Consider the following 13,696-nt stretch of genomic DNA (forward strand, 5'->3'; position numbering starts at 1 on the left):
AGAATAGCACAGTAGGGATACGTAATGGAAATGGAAGAGTGGGGCTAATGTTTGTCCCGAAGCTCGATCCATGAGGACCGTACGTGAAGAGGGAGGGTGTAGGAGGAGAGTTTCGGTGGCTCCCGTCCAGGCACAAAGCTCCCTCTCAGTCCCCCCCCGAATCCATGAGGGCACCCGGTTTCACCAACCGAGAACTCACAAGGGTGAAGGGACAGGATGCTTCAGGTTATCCAACAAGTAGTTATAAACGTGGATCCGACCCGCACGTGCAGGGTGATGGGATACGAGTTGGGAGGGTAAAGCAGACAGGGGGTGTAAACCTGCCGACTTGCTCCCCGAAGACCACTCGTGAAGAGGCACCACGGGGGAAAAGATAGATGGGGAACCCTGTCGAATCCAGCCGTATTTCGCCTCTCAGTCCCCGCCGTGATCCTGGGACGACGGAAAACTCTTCCCTAAGAGCCAGTACCCTCCACAGGGATCACGGTGTCAAAAATCACAGGATCCGCGGAGAACAACGGACCGGGTGGGTTCCGGGAGGTAGCTCGGGGGTGGCGAGGGCCCGGAACCCGAGGACCGTCCGTGAAGGGGGTAGGCAGAAGTATTTGTCCAAGGACGGGACAAATGGGCCTAAATTCCCCCTTCGTTCTCGAACTAGAATAAGATAGGAATCGGGGAGTCCGATCGCGGACGTTGGCACGGGCGTGTGTACACCGAACACACATCCAAACCCGTGGCGGCGTTCCGTGGGCAAAGGACACCGATACCGAATAGCATGCGGGATAGCGGTCAAGGACGCGTGGTCACAGACTGGACCGGGTGGATCTTCGATAAGATGCTACCGGAACAGAGGTAAGAGATACAGACTCCAGGAGCGCTCATTCGGGCCCGAGGGAAGGGGGGCGAAGGCCGTTCCAGGCACTAAACCCTTCGGGGGCCTGGTCGTGCCACCTTAAGTAGAATATAACGCGTAGGGGCCCGAATGCGATTCCGGACAGCGGGGCGTATACTGGCGAACCGAGTCCCGGAAGCATGAAGAGCATGTCTTGGCGGGACAACGGCCCAACGAGCCCCGCGGTCATCGTATTCCGGAAGGCAGTTCTCACGAACGAAGCGCCGGACGTAAGGTATGGCATTACCAAAAATAGGCCCCACGTGCCGGTAAACATTCGTGACCCCGGAACACATATGTCGACGGGTCACGGGGGCGTTTGGCACACGCTGCAACGATCCGTGGTACGCCGGAGGGAGAGAGCGTCGACCATTAGGGAGGGGCGAGATCTCCGACCCAGAACGCGGACGATGGTCCCTGATGAAACTGATATTTCCTCTTCGGAGAAATTTCGGCGAAGTCCGGTGGGCTACCGTTCGCGTCGCGTTCCTTGTAAACTCTAGGGTGGGGGGGGGGCGCGATCTACTCTACCTCGTTTTTCCATTCTATTAAATTCACATACCCAGCTATAGATTTAGACTAGATTCATACTGGCGGTGGATTCATTGATGGTCCACGGCGGCTCCCAGGGGAGGTGATCGCCGAACCCGACCACGTCTCTCCTTGAGGCCGGCTAGAACGGCCTCCCCATGTATCTCTGTTGGAGTTCCGGGACTCCCTCCCTGTCCTTGTGGGGGGTGGTAGATTTGTGAGGAGTACCAGAGGAGGGGGGGCTCCTGAAATATTCGGGACATAGGCAGGTAGAAAATAGGGGGTTGAAACAGGCGACACAGCTCTCTCTCGATGATGGAACGTACGCAAGCACGATGATTCCACCCGTGGTACAGACTCGGTCTGTGGGTGAAGCAAAGAGTGAGCCGGTACTCACTTTGGAGACGAAGGATCGGTTGCCCCGACGACCATATTCCATAGCCATTTACTTAGGTAGGGCAGGGACGATCCTAATGACTCTCCGCCCCCCGGGCGAGTACTTCCTCGCCTCCATGTGGCCCGGGCCTAAAAAAGTTGGTCGGGTTGGAAAACCGGGGGAAACAATCGCTTCGGGTAATGCCCACGGGAGTCCCCCTGCTAACGTGGCGGGGGCTGTGTGATAGCTACCGGCGCTTTGAGCCACAGCTGGGCCTTGGGGGGGAAATCACACTTCCCCTCTCCCGGGAGAAACGTACTACTACTACTACTACTACTACCCCCACTTTACGTCCACCGTGCTGGCACACACCTTTTTGTTTTTTTTTTCCGCGGGGGAAATGCATTATGCACACCTCGGAGTCCTGGGGTGGGACTCCGAGGTAGTGTAGGACTCTCACCCACTGAAACCCCCGCGGCAGCCTTCTCGGGCGGAACTCGGCGGTGGCAGGATCTCGTATGAACGCACCGCTACCGCCGCGCCTGTGCTCCCCTTATCGGAGAGCCCGTTCCGTGGGGACGATCGAACGCCCCCCAGAGGTGACCCATACCGATACCGATACCGATACGGGGGGGGGACTCGCCCCCCGCCGGCGCCGTCGGGGCCGGCTGTGCGGGCCCCACGGCCCCGCCCACGAACCCACCTCGCTCTCCTCCTCTCTCGACGAGCGGGATCGCGCGCCTCACGGTCCCGCTCGTCGTCCTCCTTCCGCGAGACGACGGTCTCGCAGAAGGAGGACACCGCCCTCCACGACCTCTCGCTCCCCACCATGGCCGCAACCACGGCCGGGAGCGAGAGGTCTCCCCCTATCTCTAAACGGAGTGCCCGCTTTTCCCTGGCAAAGGCCGGGCACTCCTCCAAAACGTGCTGCGCGGAGTCAACCTCCGCGCTGCACTGGTGGCATTCTGCCGTCGTCTCGGCTCCAACCCTCTGCAGGTACCCCCCGAAGCATTCGTGCCCGGTGAGCACCTGCGTGAGCCGGTAGGATAGCCTGCCGTGCCGACGGTCCAGCCATCCATCAAGGACGGGCAGGACCGCGCCCACGGCTCGCTGCCGGGCGGCGCCGCTGTCATACAGCTGGCGCCGCCACTTTTCGCGAGCGAGCCGCCGGCCCTGGCGCTTCATCACCTCGACCGCGTCGTCCGGCGGGTCGACCCCGTTCCGGCGGAGGCCCTGCAGACACCGATACAGATCGGCGTCAGCCTCCGCCTGGAAATCAAATGGCACGACCCCCGCCAGGACGGCCGCCGCCTCGTAGGAGATGGTGCGGTACCCCCTCGTGATCCTGATGGCCATGGGGCGCTGAATGCGCCGCAGTAGCTGCCGGCACCGCCGGCCGGCCATCAGGTCGCGGGCCCACACGGGTGACACGTATAGGGCCATCGCCCGCACCACCACCATGTAGAGGCGGCGTACCCTCTCCTCCGCCCCCCCGAGGTTGGGCATCAGCCGACCCAACAGGGTCGCCACGCCCTCAATCCGAGGGACCAGGCGGTCGAAGTGTCCCTCGAAGCGCCAGCGGCTGTCCAGGTCGAGGCCGAGGTACTTAATTCGGCCCTCGACCCGGACACAGGCATCTCCTACACGGACCCAGGCCTGGGGGACCCGCCGCGACAGAAGTAGTCCATGAAACATGACCACCTCCGTCTTTGGCGGCGAGATCTGTAACCCCAGGTCCCGGATCCGGGCGACGATGAGCGCCACCGCCACCTCCGCAATGCGGATGGTCCTCGTCCACTCTCTCCCGACCGCGATGATCAGCGTGTCGCCCGCATAGCAGACGACATGCACACCGGGCGGGAGAAGCCCGCGCAACACCGAGTCGTACCACACGTTTCACAGTAGGGGTCCAAGAACGGACCCCTGGGGCACGCCCCGGTCGACCCTCCGCCGCACGATTGTGCCACCCCGGCCGGGGTACTCGATCACCCTGTCCGACAGGTAGTCCCGCAGGACGATCCGGAGATACGGAGGCACTCCGTGTTCTCGGAGTGCCCCCCCGGATCATGTCCCAGCGGATGGTGTTAAAGGCGTTGGCGATATCTAAACTGATCGCCAACGCCACACCATCGCGGGAAACTGCCCGGCCCGCGAGGGAGCGCACGTGGTTTATCGCGTCTAGCGTAGACCGTCCCCCGCGGAAACCGTATTGGCAGTCTACCAAACCGGGACCACCGTCGGACATGCCCCTCGACAGGCGGGCAGCGAGCACGCGCTCGAAGAGCTTGCCCTCCTCTTCGAGGAGGCATATCGGCCGGTACGCGGAAGGAGAGTCCGCGGGCTTTCCCTCCTTCGGGACGAGGACCATCCGGCCCCGCTTCCAGGGCAGCGGGACCCGCCCCGACATCATGCAGCCGCCAAACAGCCGCATGAGTTGGGGCCCGAGGACGCGTGTGGCCAAACCCAGCGCCCGCCCGGGGATGCCGTCAGGCCCCGGAGCCTTATTGGCCCCGAGGCGCTTGACGGCCGCCGCGAGCTCCTCCCGCGTGACCCCCAGCTCGGCGGACCAATTGGTCGGGTCCACCGGCTCGAGCGGCCGCGAGCCCTCATCCGGATCGTCCGGAAAGAGGGTCGCAACGACACGCCCGAGAGCATGGGGGTCGAGAGACTCCGTGACCGGGGGCCCCGCCGGCCGCATGCGTCCCAGGACGATGCGATACGGGCGCCCCCACGGGTCACGGTCCAACGTCTCGAGGAGCTCACCCCAGGCACGGGATTTGGCCTCCCCGATGGCGCTCTGGAGGTCCACCGTCGCTCGCCGGTAGACCCCGTAGAGCTCGTGCTCCCTCGCCAAGTCGCGGTTCCGTCGCCGGCGGGCCCTGGTGAAGCGGCGCCGCGCCGCGTGACACACGTCACGCAGCGCAGCGATCTCGTCGCTCCACCAATACGAGGCCCGTCTAGGGGGCTTCCTGACCCGGGGCATGGCTGCGTCACACGCAGCCGCCATTGCCTCCCGGAACCATTCAGCCTCCCTGTCGACGTCCGCGACCGGTCCGGCCGGAGCCTCCGGCCAGGACACGGCGAGGGCCGCTGCCATCAGCGCGTCCTCCTCCAGGCGCTTGAGCGCCCATCTACGCGGCGGTCGGCCAGCGCCCGGGCGGAGAGCGGGGCGGTGTCGAGGAGCGGCGGAAACATCGAATACAATGTAGAGGTGGTCACTAAGTGTCACCACCTCCTCCGCCACCTTCCACCCCGACACGAGACGCGCGACGGCGGACGTAGCCCATGAGAGGTCAACGATTGACTCTCCCTGCCACCGCACGTACGTGCTCGCAGACCCTCGGTTGAGCAGCCGAAGGTCTGCGCTCGCCGCCCATTCCTCCACGGCATCGGCCCTCGCGTCGGTCCTGGGGCTTGAATTTTGAAATTGAAGTCCCCCAGGACCAATGTTGGACGAGTCGGATCACGGGACACAAGGCTGCGGATCGCGTCCAACAGCATCTCAAATGCCGCGAGGGGCATGCTTGGAGGGGCATACACCCCGACCACCGCGAGGCGCCCAGCGCGTCCCCCGCCCAATCGGGGCGGTCAGGGACGCGGTACGGTTCGGCGGCGACGGCCAGGCCAATCCCAAACTCGGCCAGGCTCTGGACAAACAAGTCCTGCTCCCATGCCGCGTGGTTGAGGTTGGCCTCGAGGATCCGGATCATAGGGAGGAAGGTTACTCCGTAACCATGGCCTCCCCCCGTTCGGATCCTCCCTCCTCCGCCGCCGACGCCAACGACGTCGGAGACGGATCGCCAGCCGAGCTAGTCGGCCGGCTCACCCCCGCTGCGTCGGCGCCGTCGCCACCGCCGCGCCACGTCCCCTTCGGCCCGCCGGGACGGCAGAGGCGCGCAGCCCCCGCCGCCCAGCCTGTGGTCCGCCGGCCGACCCAGGTCGGCGCAGACCGGGCACTTGGGGGCCGCCGCGCGGTCCCGGACCATATGCCCCTCGGCACCGCATCCGTAGCACCGTCCGCCACGGTCCGCCTCACGCGGACACTTTTGGCGGACGTGCCCCTCTTCCAGGCAACGGTAGCACCTGAGGGGCCGGGCCGGGAGCGCCTCCACCCTGGCCGACGACCAGCTGACCAGGATGCGGCCGGCCGTCGTCAGCCGCCTCGCGGCCGCGAGGGGGCAGCGCACCCACGCAGTGCCAAGGCTGGACGCGTTTCGGCGGATCTCGCCGGAACGGACCTCGGCAGCCGCGCAGCCGCGGACACAGGCGACCGCCGCCGCCACGGCCTCCGCGGTCACCGACTCATCGAGGCCGGCTAACCGCATTTCCGCGGTCTTCGCCGGTCTCCAGACGCGGACGTCGGTGCGGCGGAAGACCTCGGCTAGGCGGATCGCGAGGGCGTCAGCCTTCGCGGCGCTCTCCGGTCCGGGGACCTCCAGAATGGAGGACCCCGGCCACAGCCCGACGCATGACGTGGGAATACGCCGTCCGGCTGCCCGGGGCCACGGTAAGGGCGACCGCTGCCCGCGTCGGTTCGAGCGGGGAGCGACGCCCCCCCCCGCGCTTTCCTGCGGGCGTCGGCCGCCGCGGGTCGCGCCCGCCGCCTTAGACGGTACTGGCGCAGCAGCAGCCGCGGCCTTTCTCCGGCGCTCCCGGCGGCCCACCACCTCAGACCACTTATCCGCGCGGTCACGACCAGGCGGCACGCCACCGGCGGGTTCTCTCCGCCACTGCGTCGCAGCTGCCGTCTCCGGCTGCGACCACGCAGGCGGCCTCGTCACGGCCGGCGCAGGCGGTTTCTTCTTCTTCCTCCTCTTCTTTTTCGTATTCTTCGCCGCCCCCCCGTCACGCAAGCCCGACGCGCCAGGGGTGTCGGCCCGTCGCCGGCTATCCCGGCCGGCGCCGGCCCCCAATCCGTCGAGGCGCGCCATTATGCGCGCCTCCAAGGCCGCGAAGAGGCGCCCCACGCGCCTCTCCATGACCCCCTCAATCTCCGCCGCCGAGAGCGCACGCCCCACGGCCGGCATCTCACCGGGCGCGCAAGGGGGCACCTCACGCTCCACCCGCGGAGGCGAGGGCGGCGCCAGATCAGCTGCCACGACGCGGCCGGACCGCCGGGGACGTGCCGAGGCAGGCGCCGGAGGCGGAGGCGGCGGCATAATCGACACGTCTGGGGCACCAGCCCCCATCACATCACCAGCCGCCCCATCGTCGCGCACGCGCGACAGAGCCTCCGTAGCCGAGAGCCGGGCCCGGAGCTCCCTGAGCTCCCGCTCCAGCTCGTCCTCCCTCTTCGAGCCGACCGTCCGCTTCGCTTGGTCAGCGGCCGCGTGCTTGATATGCAACGCGGCCTCCCGCAGCGAGCGGACGAACGTCCCCTTGAGATTGTGGCTCGTACCAGCCACCTTCTGGATGACGGCCACCCTCTCCAAGATGACCGCCCCGAGGTCCGCTGTAGGGGCGTGCCTCATCTCCGCGGCCACCTAATCCTCCGCCGGCAGCGCCTTACAGGACTGATGCACCGGGCGCGGGTGCATCGACGGGTCCTCCACCGCCGCCTCCTCCTGTAGCTGACGCTCCTGGAGCGTGAGCTCCAGGAGCCTCTTCTTGGCGTCGGCCAAGCCTACATATTTCCCCGTTGTCGGGTTACGCCCTCGCTTTCGCCCCGCCACAGCGCCGGGACCGACGACGTCGGAGCGGACCGACGCCGCAGAGACAGTCGACGACGAATCAGATTCGTCGTCGCTGAGCGTCACGCAGGCATCGACGCTCGCCGTGCTGGGCCAACGGCTCAGGCCGCTCGAGTGGCGCCGCAGCCGAACAATCGGCAGCAGCTCCCGCGGCACACCCGTCGACCCAGACGGCCCCGGAGCCGCGTCTGGGACGCCGCTCCTCACACTAGGCGCGAGGGCAGGCGATGTGCCCGCCCCTGACGCCTGTTCAACAGTCGTGATGCTGAATACTGGAGCCTGGCGGTCTACCGCAGTATTCTCCCGGTCGATGGATGACGACGCGGGGGGTGGGGGCCCGGTCGGCCACCACCCTCCGCGCCGGTACTGGGGGATCCGACGCCTCCTGCACCGTAAACGTTTGTTCCGTTCGATGTCATAGTTCCATTTGTACCTAGTCCTTGCGGGCGGACCAGTCCCAACTCCCAGCTTGCTCTGTTCGTCATCGATTCCCGTCCTGTTGCCAGCTCCCCGCGTTCGCCCTCCGCGTCCAGCAAATTGGTTTTCGCAGAAGCGATCTCTAACTACTGGGGCGGAGGCCCAGGGACCCCACGTGGAGGTGCGGTGAGTGGACTTGAGCCGATCGGGCCCCCAACTTCGCCGAAATTTCCCTCACCAGACGAGCAAGCTCGCCCGGGTGTTGCTGGAACATCAGCTCCATTGGAGTTCTCGCCCAGGCGACGTGCCCGGACGAGACCCTTCCAGCCCTCGTGTCCCCTGTAACTTATACCCTGTAATTTTCAGCGTGTATGTATCTTAATTAAGTGTATAAGAGGTATTTGTTAAATTTTCACTATAGGATCAGAAAAAAATTGAAAAAAGAACTTCTTAATATTTTTACTATTTTCTTCGCTATTCCAACAATTGTAATGTTTTCGAAATAACGAAAACATGTCATCTAATAAGTTAATCCTTCTAGCTTCTCAAAAAAACTCAAGTCGTTTGGTCCAATTTTTAAAACAAAATACGTACTGGAACAGGTGCAGACGCAGCGAAGATGATACGCTAAGTACGCATGCGACAGCAATCAGTTAGTACAAAATCTATTTCCGCTGGGCGAAGAATGAAAGATTGACAGAGCGTATGCGATTAATTGTGTTGCGTTTGTGTCTCTTTTATGAAATATTTGTGTAAGTATATAACACCTGCGTCAATTATGTCAATAAAAAATAAATAAATATCATTTCCAACAAGAGATTTGTATAGTATTCCATGTTTTTCGTATGTGGAATACCCGGAATATATATTGTGCCATTTTTACAATTTGTTGCTCGAGAATATCATGTCAAGTATCTCGTATGTAATTTCATTAATTACAAAAATAAGCATCATTGCAAGTACGAATAAGAACGTTCATCCTGGCACACATTAGTACGTATTGTTTAATTCTCGGATTTCTTTCCCTCGCGCCGTTCTTTTCCTACGTTCGGCGAGAATCGAAATCTCGCCACGAGCCACGAGCGGTAGACCGTAGGCCGTAGGTGTTCCATCGTTCTCCTGTTGGGCAGAATTGTCCTATGGCAACAGCGTAACAAAACAATCGATACGATCCACCACGTGTTGCGATGTTACATTTACCGACTCCCTCTGTTTTATCGATGCTCGTGGTAACGCAGGCCAAAGTGACTGACAAATACCATAAACGCCTCTAGCGGAGAATCCTTGAACTATACCACTGTTTATTTCTGTTCTGGACGCGTCGAATCGTAAATTCCAACTTCTGCGTTCCAGAAGTGATGCAGTGACAAAAATTGGATTTCTACGATAGTGTGATAGTGGTGTGAAGGGTGGTCTGGTCTGCGTTTGACGAAAAAACCATTAAATCGTGAGATATTTGACAAAATGTGACTTGTGCAGCCATCTTGTGTGTTTTCATTGGCGTCTGTCACAATCGCACACTTTCTAAAATTCTAATTCTTTTAATTAAAATGTGTTTATTGGTGTTTATACGGACCAGACCACCCTGTAGGGAAGTCTACCCGTGAGTTCTATACCCGTGAAAAGTTCATTTGTGCAATTGTTCAGGAAAGAAGTTGGAATTTACGAAATCGATTGTCTCTCTTGCACATTGCATATCATACACGGTTCCCGTTGATTGTTGAGTGCACGGTCAGCGCACGGGCCACGGAGTCTCCCCCCTTAAAGAGCGCTTACATACCGCTTCGCAACGAGCGCTTCGTTACTTTTCTCATTAGAGATAGCGTGCAAAATCACTAACGGTGACTTCACCGTGATCGCCGAATCACGATCACGGCACGGTCGTGATTTAACTTCATTCACGACCGTGATTGCGATTTTTTTATCTTGAGTGAATTTTCTCACTGCGAACGTAAGTCCTTGATCTTTAAACAGAAAAACGTATTCAATATGATTTTACGATGAATTACATTACTATTTGTGTTTTTAAAAATCAATAGAAAAAACAAGAAATTCTAAAAGAATAATTTGCTAGGTAACATGTAGATTATAATTTATATTCAGTAATTTATTCATTATTCTTCATTGTTTCTAATTATTCCTTCACTTTATACGATATAACTCGAATTTTTATTTCGATGTCGTTAATATAAAATATACAGGTTACGTTTCGCGTATAAAAACCTGTTGTGTTTCTCCACCAATCAGAAACGATCACGAAAAATCACGAATCACTGTGAAAAATCACCGTGATTGAGAACGAACGTGATCGAATCACTCGTGATTCACAAGTAGCAAGTTCATGCCATCTCTATTTTTCATCCCTGCTTCTAACCAAATTCGTCCAATCAGTGGTGTCACTACTTGTAAGGAGATGCACTTGACGGCGGCCATGTTGGCGGGATAATTTAAATGTGCTTGTAAAGAGGAATCACTTATTCAAAGCGAAATACTGATTCTGAGTTGGCTAGAATTAGTTAATAAATAATCGTAGAAAGTCGTCTGTTGTTTTGGGGGAGGGGCTACGCTTTGATTAAGTGATTCCTTTTTACAAGCACATTTGAATGATCCCGCCAAAATGACCAAAATTTGGTATAGAAGTCAATATGGCGTTAAACTAACCCGTAAAGTACGCCAAAAATGCTTGGTTTTACATACGCATAACTTTTGAACCGCTGGATTCCTAAACTTAAAACTTGCATTTTTAGATTCTACTCGTTGAATACTACCAGAAGATATGAAAAGAAGTCGATAATTTTTGGTCCGAGGAATTAAAGTTTAGCCCGGGTCATTCCACGCGAAATCCGACATTTGTTGGAGTAATATTTCAGATTTGTTTGAAACTCGGGTATGTGTAGTCTTTAGTGATAGATAAACGTATCGTAAAAGGGTTTCAATTGTTAATTTTTGAACTGTTTGAAATGTAGTGTTAACCTGTTTTGACTGAATCATAACTGTTTGATTAATAAACTAACCACGTATTTCATTTATAGTTATTTTAGATTGAATAGAACAAAATTTTGTGTTGTAGTATCCACAATGAGCGACATCAACAAAAGGAAGATGTAGCAGAGTAATAGGTTGCTGCGGTCCAAAATCAAAAACTCCTTTCTTTGGGTCATAAAGAATTGGTCAAGCGGGTAGTTTGTTGGAGAACACTTTGCAGAATAGGCGCTACAAACACTGTTCGATTCGTAACACGGAAGTGCCGTCCCCCTGGCCCAGGGGCCCTGGGTCGAGGATTTAAACCGTAAAAACTTGAAACTTCGGCGAGAGTTTCCAACCCCTGGATTCGTCAGTAACATAAATAATTCGTTTATTAATGATAAAAGTAAATGAAATATTTAATAGAAATTGAAACGGGAAACGCAGTCTTTGACTTCGCAAGTGAATTAAATTTGCTAAATTTAAGTAGTAGAATATTTTATTGAGGAGACAGTATGCATATTGAACAAGGTTATGTCATACATAACATAAATAGATGGTAAATGGAGATACTGAAGGAGACAATATAGGAAAACTTGTTCTATATTTGAAAATACCATTTTTAGAAGCTCACACCTGGTTAGGTACCATATATGTACATTTCTATGCGTTGTGTTACCAAAGAGTAGATATATGTAAGTATATCTTATAGTTATGTATGTATATCTATTAGTTTATATACACACCTTTAAATTATTTATTTAGATCAACTATTTACAAATATTGGCTGCTACTAGTTAAAGGAACCCTTTATTTTATATTTCACTGAAGCCATCCAGGATGACATAGCATTGTGTACGTAGCTGGAAAGGAAAGGGCAAAAATCTCTCTAGACAATGCTCGAATTACAATGGCGTTTACGGTACTAAGCAGTTTTCATCTTTTTGCATATAACTTATTGTCATAATTACTGAACACCACATTGCTACTAATATATTTTACGTACACTTCTTTTTCAGACACTGTATGTTGAAAATCTTTATTTTCTAAATCGGCATGTACCAACTTCCAAAAACATTTTAGAGAATGTGTATGTGCTGAAAAGGAAAGAGTACACCAAAGTTTGTGGAAGTCAAGCGGGTGTTCCCAAAGATTTTTTGAATGACTAGTGACTAATGCAAATAACTCTTGGTGGAGAAGATGGAGGAGAAAACAAACAGCACTTTTCAGTGCTTATTTTTAATTTACTCAAACGGGAACTATCTCTTCACGTTCATACTAAATGAAACAGCATTGTTCAGTGCTCATTTTTGAATTTATTCAATTCATAACGAACCAAATGGCACTTTTTAGTGCCCGTAACAATCTGTATTTTTCAATGCCACGAAAAATTTTCTAGTTTGAATGTTTAATCCTATGTTTTTCTGTTAACAGCCTTTGGACCAGTCAGTAATCATTTCTACGATTTCACATATGTATATGTTCAAATATGTGTGGAAACGGATGAACAGGAAAAAAGAGTTGGTGACCAGGCAATGTGTTAAGAATCTCAGATGACAACATTTGGGAGGTTGTCAACTGTTTTACACAAATATATTATTTTATATATAAAACTGTTTTGATAATTCCCTCTGAACCACGATTCCTACATATGTATGCTATAGATATTATTCTGTAAAAATTGTAAATATTGAAATCGTATTGTAAATGTACATATTCAAGGAAAAATAAATATACTGGAGAAATATAAAAAGTATTTAATTTCACTTGTCATTGAAATGGATGCAATTACGGAACCCGTCGGTTATACCGTAAGATCTGTTCTGTTGCTGACGTTAATCTGTAATCACGTTATGCACACGGCCTGCTGGTTTCTCCTGTTACGTTGTACTGAACACCTGCTCTGTTCCTACAGCGAATCTGTTGTTACGTTATACTTACTGCAGACCTGTTCTGTTTCTGCTGCGAATCTGATACAGAACATGTCAGCAGACAGGCGTCACTTGGCATACACGCTACTGCGACAGATGACTATGTTTCTGATATCAGACCTGTTCTTCGCGGATATCAGCTAGCGTTCTTCTGCCGTCAGTTTGTTTATAGACTACATTATTTGAAAAATTGAGAATTTAACGTATATACACTACTGTTCGTATGGAAATCCTACTATAAACCTAATGTAACACCATGTATGAAAGAAAAATATTGTGCATGCTTAAATTATATTACAAACAAAATATTTTTAGAACTATATATTAACATATTTCAAACTTTTAGCGCGTAACCAACGACCTCCTCGTTGTACGAAGTTTAGTCAAAGCTTATAGAGTGGAAAATATGTTTCTAATAATGGAACAATTTTAATTAAACAATATTAGTATTGTAATTGAAGCACTATTGAGAGATTTCTAGAGTATACAATTAAAAATAACATTTTAGTCTTCAGTGTCTATATTTCATCGGCGCTTCAATTATTAGTCTGTCCGTGAGTGAGCGTCTGTGAACTTCACTTTAACTCTTTCATCGCGAAATCAATATCATAGTGGCTCTTAGAGAGGTGTGCGCGCACGAACGTTAAAATCGAATAAATAGTCGTCTGCAGGAAGAGTCGAAGCAGACGTCACAATACACCACGACGTCGTGGTAGTATAACACAGTGGGGCGCGAGCAAGTGTCAATTTGATTATTGTCATCGTTTTCGTGAATATTGGTGCTTCTGATAAAATTCTTCGGAATTTCTACCGATGATTGAGAAATCGTGCATACATATTCCTGTGGTTGCCGTGAGGCGGCGAGAAAGGCCACCTCTTTAAATTAAAAGAAGGA

Source organism: Dufourea novaeangliae, unplaced genomic scaffold, assembly GCF_001272555.1.
Source record: "Dufourea novaeangliae isolate 0120121106 unplaced genomic scaffold, ASM127255v1 scaffold232, whole genome shotgun sequence".
NCBI lineage: Eukaryota > Metazoa > Arthropoda > Insecta > Hymenoptera > Halictidae > Dufourea > Dufourea novaeangliae.